The sequence below is a fragment of the Taudactylus pleione genome, unplaced genomic scaffold, assembly GCF_031769625.1.
Source record: "Taudactylus pleione unplaced genomic scaffold, aTauple2 ptg000903l, whole genome shotgun sequence".
Lineage (NCBI taxonomy): Eukaryota > Metazoa > Chordata > Amphibia > Anura > Myobatrachidae > Taudactylus > Taudactylus pleione.
The window spans coordinates 1979873-1993405 of record NW_028285304.1 but is presented as its reverse complement, the minus strand read 5'-3'; the positions used below and the strand labels follow the sequence as shown (position 1 = coordinate 1993405).

Here is a 13533-nt window from a genome sequence, read left to right as displayed (position 1 = left end):
TTTAATTTTAGAATTTGCAGTAAAAGTAGAGAATTGCTTTTAATACAATTCTCCCCGGTGTCACAGTCACACTTTGGAATAGGGCCCTTGGTAAATAGCTTATAGTAATGTGTACCTGGGTATATCCTCACCGACAGCAGCAGCATCACCAGCTGTACCCCTTGAAGCCCCGGTGTAAGCGGAGACGCAGGTTACCTACCCCCCTGTGTTACAGTAACAGGATGGGCATGCCAGTCATTCAGGAATTTATCCCAGGACTCAGCTGTACAAAGATCTCTGGGAGAAATGTCGGTTATACCGACTCCTATTCATCCCTCTTATGACACAAGTAACTCTCTGTATTCCGGGCTGTAAGGCGGCCAGAAGGGGAAACTACTATTCCGTTTCCTCATTACAGGGATCACTGGGTAATAGAGAGACAAGTCCCGGGTGCTGCTGAGGGGTTGTTCCGTGGTAAGTAAAGGGCACTTTAGTCTATACCAGAGGTTCCCAAACGCGGTCCTCAAGACTCCCCAACATTTCAGGTTTTAGAGATAGCCATGGTTGAGCACAGGTGGGTAAATCAAATTGACTAAGGTACTAATTAAGCCACCTGTGCTCAACAATGGATATTGCTAAAACCTGAACTGTTGGGGAGTTTTGAGGACCGCGTTTGGGAACCTCTGGTCTATACAATGGGGCAATAAAACTGGGGCAAGTATAAAATGGTGGCAAACTGCCCTTTATATTGGAGCAAATTCAGGGTTTTTTTTTCCCTCTATGGTTATAGAATTCCCGCCCAGAGAGGCTCATTCACAACGCGCCAAACATGCTAATTTGCTTTTTTTTTTTCTGCAATGTGCGCTGTACCCCACCTGGCACATAACTAGATTAACTAGATGCACCTCATGTCCCTGCCAGAATGTCCATGGAGATAAGAATCTAAGTGATCTATACATCAATCATCCATTGGGGACACTGGAATTGTGGGTATAGGTGGAGATGCAGGAGCCTGCGCACCAAAGTGTTAATGTCTGAAACAGCACAGGCTTCTCCTCCCTTATACCCCACCCCTGGCCTGCACTGCCAGTTGTACTTTGGTACCCAAGGAGCTGGGCATGTTTTTTTTCCTGGATGTAGTTATGCAGATATATATATATATATTATATATATTTTTTTTTAATTACTTTTTTTTCACTTTTATGAGTGTGTGTTTAGATGTACAGCGGGTAAAATAAGTATTAAATGCATGAAAATTTTTCTCAGTAAATATATATGTAATGTGGCTATTGTAATGAAATGTTCACCAAATGTCAGCAACAACCCATGCAATCCACACATGCAAAGAAATCAAACCATAGATGTTCATAAATCAAGTTATGTGTAATAATGTGAAATGACACAGGGAAAAAGTATTGGACACAAGAAGAAAGGGAGGTGCAAAAAGGCATGGAAAGCCAAGACACCAGTTGAAATCTATCAGTAATTAGAAAGCAATCCTGCCCCTTGTCAGTGCAAATTAACATAAAATGGTTAAACCCAAACTGAGGGCCTATAAAAAGGTGACTCATTACCAAGGTGTCACACAAGAAAACCTCTCATAATGGGTAAAAGCAAAGAGCTCTCTCAAGACCTTTGCAACCTTATTGTTGCAAAACATACTGATGGCATTGGTTACAGAAGGATTTCTCAACTTCTGAATGCTCCAGTGAGCACTGTTGGGGCCATAATCCGGAAGTGAAAGAACATAATTTCACCATAAATTGGCCATGACCAGGTGCTCCTCGCAAGATTTCTGAGAAGTGAAGGAGTGAAAAGAATTATCAGAGTTGTCCAAGAGCCAAGGACCACTTGTGGAATTAACAGGTACAATTGTTTCAAAGAAAACAATAAGTAATGCACTCAACCGCCATGGCCTGTATGCACGCGCACCACGCAAAACTCCATTGCTGAAGAAAAAGCATGTTGAAGCTCATTTAAAGTTTGCTGCGCAACATTTGGACAAGCCTGTAAAATACTGGGAGAATATAGTCTGGTCAGATGAAACCAAAATTGAACTCTTTGGATGCCATAATACACACCATGTTTGGAATAGAAATGGCACTGCACATCACCCCAAAAACACCATACCAACAGTGAAGTTTGGAGGTGGTAACATCATGGTGTGGGGCAGTTTTTCAGCATACTGTACTGGCATACTGCATATGATTCAACGGCATATGCTGCGCTATATAAAACTTAATAAATAAAATAAATATGAGTGAAGAAAGGATGAATGGAAAACTGTACCGAGACAATCTTGATAAAAATCTGCTGCTGCTACCAGGATGCTGAAGATGAAATGAGGGGCGGACATTTCAGCAAGACAATGATCCCAAACACACCGCCAAACACACTCTCAATTGGTTTCAGAGAAAGAAAATAAAGCTGCTAGAATAGCCCAGCCAATCACCTGACTGGAATCCAATTGAAAATCTATGGAAAGAACTAAAGATCAGAGTTCATAGAAGAGGCCACGGAACCTTCAAGATTTGAAGACTGTGTGGAAGAATGGGCCAAAATCATATTTGAAAATTACAAAGAAGGATTGTGCCATCTTCCTCACCTAGGGATGTGCCAATAAGAATATAAGATAATGTTGTTTAATCACATTTAGGGCAAAATTTACTAAGCGGCGGGTTCTAAACCCCGGCGGTTTGGCGGAGGTTTTGCTATCTGCAGATTTACGAAGGCCAAAACTGCAGTCAAAACACATTTTAGAATAGAATAGAACAGGGCTGTCATTTAGAAATAGCTGCAAACCCGCCATCAAACCCCCGGGGTTTAGAACCTGCTGCTTAGTAAATTTTGCCCTTACTGTCAAATTGCAGCTATCCTATAAATCAGACGTCACCTGGTGTATGGAAATCTAGAGCAAATTGGAAAATACTGCGCAATAGCACAGTACATGAAATAAACCAAATTAAAGATAAATAAAATGCAATATGTATATTTAAATTCTGGCACAGAGGTAGATGTTGATAAAAAATATAGTAAATTTATTCACGGAAGAAAGTAGAGATATGGTCATTAAGCCTCTGATCAAGCTGCTTGATACAGAGAAACGTGAGCAGAACCCAGATTACTTTGCACAAGAAATCCACTTATTATTTCTATCAAGTGTTTTCATTCATTGATCCTCAGGATCCTTTTTAATATATTCAGATAGATGTCATGTGAATTAATTTACTATATTTTTTTTATCAACATCTACCTCTGTGTCAGAATTTAAATATACATATTGTATTTTATTTATATTTAATATGGTTTATTTCATGTACTGTACTATTGCGCTATTTTTTTCCAATTTGCTCAAAATCACACCTGAGCAATGCATGAGACTAGTTTCTCCATACAGGAGGCGTCTTGAAGCTGTCATCACCAACAAAGGCTTTTGTACGAAGTATTAAATACCTTTCAGTAAGTGTGTTCAATACATTTTCCCTGTGTCATTTCACATTATTGCACATAACTTAATTTATGGACATCTATGGTTTGATGTCTTTGCATGTGTGGATTGCATGGGGTGCTGCTGACATTTGGTGAAAATGTCATTACAATAGTCCCATTACACATATATTTACTGAGAAAAATGTTGATGTGTTCAATACTTATTTTACCTGCTGTATGTATGTATGTATGTATGTGTGTGTTTCTATTTACTCAGTGTCACTGACCAGCCTGCCCCTAGATACTTCAACCTAAAGCAGCTGTCTGTGATATTGGTTGCATAATTGATGGTCAACACAATGTCGTGGCTACCATCAATGGTTAATTCAGGTATATCCTATTCCACCTGGTAGTGCTAGAATTTTACCTGCACACAGTTATCAATGTCTCACTTCCTTTCACATAGGCATGTACCATGGACCTCACAAGCTTCGAGCTTCGTCAGAGAACACAGAAACCCGCTGGATTAAATGTTGTTTAATGCAAAAAAGATTTCCAATGCTTACAGGTAGAAACGGTTAATAAACAGCACACAGAATATATATGCAAATTTAGTTTCCAGAAAATAAAAAGGAATAAAAATCAGAAATTCGGATCACTTACAATAGGGGACCTATGATCTTCTGCTGTGAAGGAGATCACAAGGAATTCGATTTTGGAGCATCCCAGCCTTGCAGCTTCTCGTTACACTGATTTTTGGGGAACTCTCATTCTTATGGTTACACAACTCCCTCTTCACCCCCAGCTTTCTAAGTCAATGTAAACAAACTTCTGTGATGTACCCACAGTCCCTATGTTCTTCTAAAACAGGTTCCCCCTGTCAAGTAAGCAGGGCCTGGCCTTCCAGGGTCCATGCAAATAAACCTGATAACTACCTTCCTGGAGGCAGATCGTCTGTGATAGCTGTCACTTCTCAGGGTACTGTCAGATATTAACCTGTCAGGACGAGATGCTACTGACAAATGTCTTTATAGAGACTTCGGTCTCTCAGACCTCTTAGCACCATGCGGCATTACTGGTCACACAGCGAGCTGGTTTATGAGAATACGCCCTTATAAGACATGTCTGTCATCTGTGTAGAGTTAAGCGGGGTACACACTGTGCTGACGGTTCAGCCGACACAGCTGCCACTCAATTAAGTTATACACACTTACCAATCGGCCGCTAGATGTGTGTTCCCTTTACAAAAATTATTGTAAAGAAAATATTTCCAGTGATTTAATATTTTATTTAATTCTGTTGGGTGGACTCACCATCTTTAAAGAGTCCATATGCCCTATATTTTAAAGAAACATCAATAAAAGGTATGTTTTAATGTACATCAAAAAATATGTTTGTTATTTCTTACAAATGAGTGCTCCCCAAAAAGGAATTTATTTTTTATCTCTTGCTAAAAATAATTTTCAAGTAGTTCTACTTTATTCCTGGGAGCACCACCAAACAAAGTGTAAACTGGATTGTTAATCAGCCTATTACAAGCAACTATTTGGTACTATACATACTGTATGTGGTATCTTTGAAATATTGAAATGTATTAAAGTCCGGTGCCGGATCACATTATTTGTTTCAAACATTAAGATAATGCAGATAAGCAATGAGACATGCTGGGAGTTGTTGTCCAGCCCGAGCGAGATGTAAGAAATATAGGGTGTGGGTTAAAGCTGGAAACATAGTAAATGCATAGAAAAAGCCGGAAATTATAGAAAATCTATTGAAAAAAGCCGGAAATCATTAAATGCTAGAAAAAGCTGAAAATTATGTTACATATATTGAAAATGCCAGAAACCATAGTAAATGTATTGAAAAAGGCGGAAACCATGTAAAGTGTATTGGAAAAAAACCCAGAAATCATATTAGGGCCATATCTAATTAGCTGCGAAAAGCCGCGGTTTGGCGAAAAAGTTTACAGTTGTGCGAACTGTTCGCCCCCAAAATGCGTATCCTTTTGGCTGCGGCTTTTCGCACATGCGAATTTTGCGCAGCTAAAAGCGGGAAATAGTTTTCACTATCTCAGAGCAGGTGAAAAATTGTTCAAAGCCCCTATTTGGGACTAAAAATGTGGGGGCTTGGTTCAGAACCCTTTGGACACCCCCCCCAATGACTAATTATGTGAACATTTTTTTAATTATCTTAATTACCCCATACATAACATGTCATTTTGGGGGTCAAAATGTAAAAAGTGTTGGAAAATGGGTTTTAAGTAATGTCATGGGTAATTTGGGGAGCAGCATGAGTGGGAAAAGTGTTTTTGGGATTACAGGTGACTGCACAGGGTGTATATTTTACTTTTTTTTAAAAGTACACTAAAATGACAAAAAATATACTTGCACCCATGTTTATGTACCCCTAATTTAACTGCGCCATTTAATTTACCCAACTAAAACTTCCCTCCCATAATTTTCCACTGTTAAAGAAAAATACATATAGCAGCCATGTGACACAATTTCTAAACCCTAAACCCTTTGCCCAGTAGTACACTGCTAAACTATTACCCAATGTTAGTTTATCTTTTTGGGGGGTTCAGGCACATTTACCCATTTTCAGGCACACTTTCGCAGTATTTTTTTCAGGCGAATGCCGCATCGCGTCTTTTGTAATAGGATTGCCCGAAAAACCGCATACACGATAGTGGCGAAAAGTGACACATTCGGGCGAAGGGTGCGAAAAGTTTGCACATGCGAAAACTTAACGTTTTAGGGTCTAATTGGATACAACCCTAAATGCACTGAAAAAGCCGGAAACCATAGTAAACATAATTAAAAAGCCGAAAATCATATTATATATATTAAAAAAGCCAGAAACTATAGTAAATATATTGAAAAATCTGGAAACTATAGTAAACTTATTGAAGTCTTTACTATGGTTTACGGTTTTTGCAATAAGTTTACTATGATTTCCGGCTTTTTCAATACATTTACTATGGATTTCTGGCTTTTCTAATACTTTTACTATGGATTTCTGGATTTTCCAATACATATACTATAGATGTCCGGCTTTTTCTATGCATTTAATATGATTTCTGGCTTTTTCAATACGCTTTACTTTGTTTCCAACTTTTTCAATACATTTACTATGGATTTCCGGCGTTTTCAATACTTTTACTATGATTTCCAGCTTTTCCAATACATTTACTATGGCTTTCCATTTTTTTCAATGCATTTAATATGATTTGTGGCTTTATTTTATTTATTTTTTTCATCTATTATTTTGCTAGGAAATAAATTACAGACAACAGAATGTAGTCATATACAAAAATAAGTAATAAAACAACATGGTAAACAAGTATGTTTAAAATTGTAAAAGGGGTATAATAAATGCTTTACCATGTCACACTCTGGTCAATTAAAATATTTCCAATAAAAAGAAATAAAAAATACAAACATTTGTCTGTTGTATTATTTCCAAATATATATCTAGCAATTTTTTAAATATAGGTCTAGAAAAGAGGAGGAATGGGAAAAACATTAGGGGGAGGAATTGGGAAGGGGGGGATGAGGGATTAGGAATTACAGCCATAGACCTAGGAATATTTTCAAAATACTTCATTCGGTGACACCATAAATTGATTATATATGTAGGAGAAATAAAATGGAAAGAGTCAAGTAATATACCGAAGGCTAACAAAGGTATATAAAAAATTATAGCAACATTAGAAGGAAAACATTTGCATGAAATAATATCATAATGAGAGGTATCTAATTGTAATCAGCGAATAATAACAATTAAAGAGAATACAATAACTGACTCATCATATGCCATTCTGTGTGCTCAAACAATGTAAGTATAAGTTGATGAATTATAGTGTCTAGTTGGTCAATAAAACAGCTCTATTTATTATAAAACCTTTGGACTCCCTTCTCCACATCGGACAGTGTAGATCTTCGATCAAAATATAACAATTTCAATAACCAATTTTTTACTTGACTAAGTAGAGGGGAAGCTCTAGAAATCCATTTTTGCAAAATAACTCTCTTTGCGACAGTTACTATTAATGTAAGAAGGGGAGTAATCTTTTTCCTATTGGGGTCTAGATCTCACTTTCGTAAATATAGCACAAAGGAATGCTAAAGGGTCTAGATGTATTATAATAGAAAACAATGAATTTGTGAATAAAACAATTTTATACGAGAATCGTCGAATTTTAGAGCATTCCCAAAAATGATGATGAAAAGAGGCTGAGTGATAATGACATTTGGGGCAATGCCCAGTTTCTTCTTGAACCATATGTTTGCTCTGCAACTGTTCTATATTAGCTCTGTTTATTGTCTTAAAATGGACCTCCTGGAAAAGAGCAGATTGTAAAGTTTTCATTGTAAAATCAAAATGAGACAATATATCTAGTGGAGCTGGATTACATGACAGATCCGTAGCCCATCGTGCAGTAGTAACACACTCCAAAGTTTCTGAACGTCTTTATGCACTAAGAGGGGTATTCAATATGGGAGCGAGAAATCCGTGCTGGACTTTTCGCTCCACATCGGAGATTTTTCTGGGATAAAGTATCGGGCGCGCACCCGCTTTATCCCCGTATTCAATATAAAATCTACGAAAACGGGACCTGGCGAAGTGGGATTTGCGATAAACTACAAAATTTTCCTGAAAAAAATTGTAGGACCCCCCTAAAGCTGTAAAAACATCGGGGATCACTATGGGTACCCCCGTTTTAGCCTGCAAATGAAAGTCAGGGATTTAAATAGCTGCGGCAGATGTTTTTTTCCCGACATTGAAGAAGTGATGCAGAAGAGCAGTTAGGTTATTTTTTTCGTTTTTTTAAGTGGTCCCATCAAATTTGGGGTACATGAAAATGGGTACTAGCATATTTTTATGTCCCTAAAGTAATTTTTTAAAAATTCTGCAACTGTGCACCTGCCGCTATAAATTTATTCTAGAATACACCTGCCGCATACTTGCAGAATAGCCCTGAACCTATTTCCCTATTGTTAATAATTTTTTTCCCATTTTTTTTTTTCACCCCAATTTTTAAATTAATTTTTTGGGGTGTCCCTATTTTTTTTTTTAAACTTTTTTTGACACAGTTATTTTTAAAATGTCATTCCCAGGGGTGCAGGCTATTTTTTTTAAGCCTGCACCCCTAAACCCCAATTCTGCACTTTTTTTCGCCACCTATTCAGTGGTGAAAAGTTATCCCCATTTTTTTTCAAAGACTTTTCGAACCTGCGAAAAGTCTTTGAAATTGAATACGGTGTAAAACTAAAACCTGCGATAATGACATCATAGGTGCGAAATTAACGCAAAAACAGAGTTTTCGCTCCCATATTGAATACCCCTATAAATCTGTATATAATAAACAAGTATGGTATGGATTACGGTGAATAAAAGTACGTAACTTTACTAAATTATCTGGGGTTTCTCTATGTGATATTGGTTGGGGGAGGGAGTTAGCAAAATGGAGAGCTTGTAAATACATAAAAAATTGATTACGGGAAAGGTCAAAAATAGATTGAAGATCAGTAAATGATCGTATATTACCGCCAGGGTCAAAAATATCTTTGATTTTCATGATACCCTAATCTCTCCAATTCAAGAACCAAACATTTTCTTGAGCTGGTGTGAAAGACAGATTTCCCCAAATGGTATTATAAGGAGAACTACGAACGTTCCTACCTAATTTACGATTTATAGATATCCAAGCTTTACAAGTACCAGCAAACATAGGGTTAGATAGAATAATGGCAGGGGTTAGAGAACAAGGAGTGTGTAAAAGCGCAGTGGGTGAAAAAGGTATCATCAAAGCCATATCTAACGAGGAGCAGGTGTAAATATCTCTAGTCAATTTGAGATATACCTAAAAAATGTAGCTTGGGTAAAGACAGTTAAATTTGGCATACAAAGACCACCGTAAGGAACGTGGCAATTGCAGATTGTGCATGGCTATCCTCGACTTTCTTCCCTGCCATATAAATTTGGTAAAAGCTTGTGAGCATAGTTTAATATCAGTTTTGGATCGTGCGATAGGTAGCATCCGCAATGCATAGGACAACTTAGGAAAGATAATGCTTTTCACTAGGGAAATTCGTACCATTAGAGAGAGGGGTAAAGACTTCCATATATCCAATAAATGTAAAACATTCTTGAGAAGAGGTGTGTAATTTGGAGAGTATAGATTTTGTATAGTTACTGTAATAAAAATCCCTAAATTATTCAGTTTGGAGGTGTCACGTCGGAATAAAGAAAGGGGTGGAATAATGATTATGTTGAGGAAATCCACTAATGGTAAGTAATTCAGGATTTTTCAATATTAATTCGGTATCCTGCAAAGGAACTAAATCTCGAAATAATATCCAGTATAGCTATTTTAGATTGAGATGGGTTGGAAACCAGCAACATCATAGCAATCGGCGAACAGAGCTATTTTCAGCTACTTTAATACTCTTGAAAATATCAGAATGACGAAGGGCTATGGCCAAAGGCTCTAGGGCTAGGCAAATAGTAATGGTAAATGGGGGCAGCCTTGTCTTGTACCACATAAAATAGGAAAAGGGGGAGACAGATGGCCATTACACAAAATTTGGGAATTAGATGGTAAGTACAGGAATTAAAGAATAGAAATAAAATCAGAAGAAAAAAACGAACCGAGTGATTGTATCAAATAAATGTTCCCATGAAATACAGTCTAATGCCTTCTCTGCATCCAATGAAAGTAGAACATTCGAGTCTGTAGAATTTTGGGAGCGTATGTGATGAATCGCAGTTAAAACTTTACGTATATTCACCACAGAGTGACTTTGCCATACTAAGCCAGTCTGGTCTTTGGGAACCAGTGTAGGTAGTAAAGTTTTGAGACAATCAGCTAGAATTTTGGTTAGAAGTTTGTAATGATTTCTGGCTTTTTTAATGCATTTTACATTGTTTCCAGCTTTACCAATACATTTACTGTGACTTCCGGCTTTTCCAATACATGTAATATGATTTCCCGCATTTTCATTACTTTTACTATGATTTCCGGCCTTTTCATTACATGTAATATGATTTCCGGCTTTGCTAATACATTTACTGTGGATTTCCGGCTTTTCTAATACATTTACTGTGGATTTCCGGCTTTTCTAATACATTTACTGTGGATTTCTGGCTTTTTCAATACATTTACTATGAATTCTGGCTTTTCCAGTACATTTACTATGATTTCTGGCTTTTCCAGTACATTTACTATGATTTTTGGCTTTTTCAATACACTTTACATTGTTATTGGCTTTTTCAATGCATTTACTATACTGTATGTCCGGCTTTTACCCTCTTCCAAAAATAAAGACTTTTGCTACAATTCCCAGTAGGTGGAACTTTACAGCGTCAATGTCCCATTCACCCCCTGCATACATAACAGGAAACAGGTGCAGTGGTAAGGTGCACACTGGCTGACAGACAGATATTGAAGCCAATTACAGTTCAGCTGTAAATCCCACAGAAATGTATATTTATATATAATCACAGCATCTATCACACCAACATAGGAGCAAATCCAGATACACTGGTCATGTGGTTACACAGGGAGGGGCTCAGCTGTAGCTCCACCCACTGATTCATTCTATGGGCGGAATTCAATTCTTTTCATCCCCTATCGCGCCCGACGGAGCTATTCTATTCTTGCTCCTGTCGGGCGCGATCAGCTGCCAAGGGCTACATTTCAGCTCGCAGCCCCTGGGGGATGAGAGCTGAAATGTGCGAAAAGTGATCTGATTGGGCGCCCAAACATCACTTTTCGCGATCGCGCCCAGCACTTTGGTCGGGGTTAGCTGATTTACGCGTCTAAATCTGACCACTTTGGGTGCGATCAGCGTGAAAAGCTGGCACAATTGAATAGCGGCCCGCGATCTCCTGTCACTTTAGACGGGAGATGCGGGCCGCGAAAACAATTGAATTCCGCCCTATGAATGTTATCTCAATCAGATTCCCTTCCCTGTGATGTCACCAGTCTCTGGGCAAAGTTTTTATTGTCATTTCTCAAACATACTTATACAGCCTCCCCATACACCTAATGCAGCATGAAGGGGCTCAGTGAGGGCGGCAGTGTAGGTGTGTAAGTGTCTGATGGGGTCACACAGAAAATAAAAGGACAGCTGTCCTGCCTCATAATCCAGGTATATCCTCACTCTGTCACAGGGGGTATAATCAGGTAACCGGATCTCTGTACTGTCATGTATCACTGAGTACTGATTATTATACCACCTACACACACACCAGGACTTGTTATTATATCCTATGTATGACTGACCTCCTCTCCTGTTTATACTGGGATAACACATCCCCACCATCCATATCTCTGATTTACTGACATCCACTTCCCAGTAATGTCGCCCTGAGGAGAATCCCCTGGTGCTTATTACCTGAGGACACTGAAATCTCTCTGGTGTTTCTGGGTGATTCTGGTTTATATCTGACCATGATGCAGTTTTCCTGTCACCTGATATCTGTATATTATTACCAGCTGCGGTTACATCCAGTAATAGGTCTGTAGCTTTCTGCATATAGATCCCTGTATTTATACCTGTTACTATATCAGATAATGTGTGTAATATCCCTGAGATGAGACCCACATCCAGATCTCCTGCACCATGGACCTGGTTATCATGTCTCTCTGAGTCCTCAGTATCACACAAGTCACCTGTGTCTGGTTCCTGTAAGACAGTCACTGGGTAACACATGTTACACAGCTCCTCAATGTGACGCATCTTCCTGGACAGCTCGTCCTTCTTTATTTCCAGCTGCTGGATCAGATCAGAGACTGAGAGTGAAACGCGCTGTTCCTGCCTGGAGATCTCACTCAGGACTCTCATCTCCAGGTCTTCCAGCTGTCTCCTGATGTCTCTAAACAGGACAGTGACTGTCTCTGATACACCAGCTGCTTTTCCCTGATCTTCTCTCCTGCGCTCCTGCAGACTCTGGACTCTATTCTCAGTCTCCTCTCTCTTTGTGGTCAGTTTCTGTAGAACATTTCTCAGTTTCTCCTTCTTCTTCTTAGAGGCTTCATCCAGTGACTCCATCTGATGTCCTCTGTGTTCCCCGATCAGACAGCAGGACACACAGATACAGGCAGCATCCTCTGTGCAGTAATACTCCAGGAGCTTCTTATGGACGGAGCATTTCTTGTTCCCCAGGGAAGTGGTGGGATCAGATAAGACGTGTTCTGCTGACTTGCTGTGTACTCTCAGGTGATTATCACACAGAGAAGCCTCACACAGCAGACAGTATTTAGCTGCAGATACAGGAGAGTGAATACAGTAAGTGCAGAAGATCCCAGTCTCCTCTTGCTCTGGCCGAGTAGACAGGAAACTCCCCACTATGTTACACAGAGTTATGTTCCGTATCAGTGCAGGACGCTCTTGACACTCTGCTCTGCATTCAGGACATCTATAAACTCCAGATCCCTCCTGTGTATCCAGCACACGATCAATACAGACCCGGCAGAAGTTGTGGCCACATCTCAGGGTTACAGGATCTGTATAAATGCTCAGGCAGATGGAACAGTCCAGCTCCTGTCTCAGATCAGCAGACGCCATCGCTGGCAGCAGGAGAGAAATGCAAGTGAACTCCGACACTCAGATACCAGTGAGGTCACATTCTGCACACAGGGCGAGACTGAGCTGTCACCAGTGGTGGATCCAGGGGTGGGGGTGATTGGAGCAATCGTCCCTCCTTAGTATTGTGTGGCTGCAATCAATCAGTGCCCTGGTATCTGTAATCTCTTAATGCTTTACAGGCAGCCGGGATCACAGATCGTAGATCGATTAAACTGTCTGCCACAGTCTGTATCAGTCTGAATCTATTGAGTGCTGAACAGCTCATTTAGCCTGACACTCTGCTAAAACACCCATCCTGTGACAGCCAGCAGCTCCTGTATGCATCCCTGGCTGCAGGAAAAACTGCTTTAAGATCAAACAGTGTGTGAGGACAGTGATAATGCACTGCAGACAGACTGTTTCATTATCATTTGGAGCAAACAAACACAGAGAGCTAGTAATTACAGTATAGTTGCTGGAAAATGTACTGTACAAATGTATGCATAGGGGACATAGGGCTCTATTTACTACAATCGGCATATTGAATGCG

The 13533-nt window shown here is 39.3% G+C and overlaps 1 pseudogene; it reads right to left on the bottom strand.

Annotated features, from left to right (window-relative positions):
• Window positions 1-11806: 11806 nt before the first annotated feature.
• Window positions 11807-13187, bottom strand: LOC148473983 (E3 ubiquitin/ISG15 ligase TRIM25-like; annotated as a pseudogene).
• Window positions 13188-13533: the final 346 nt, after the last annotated feature.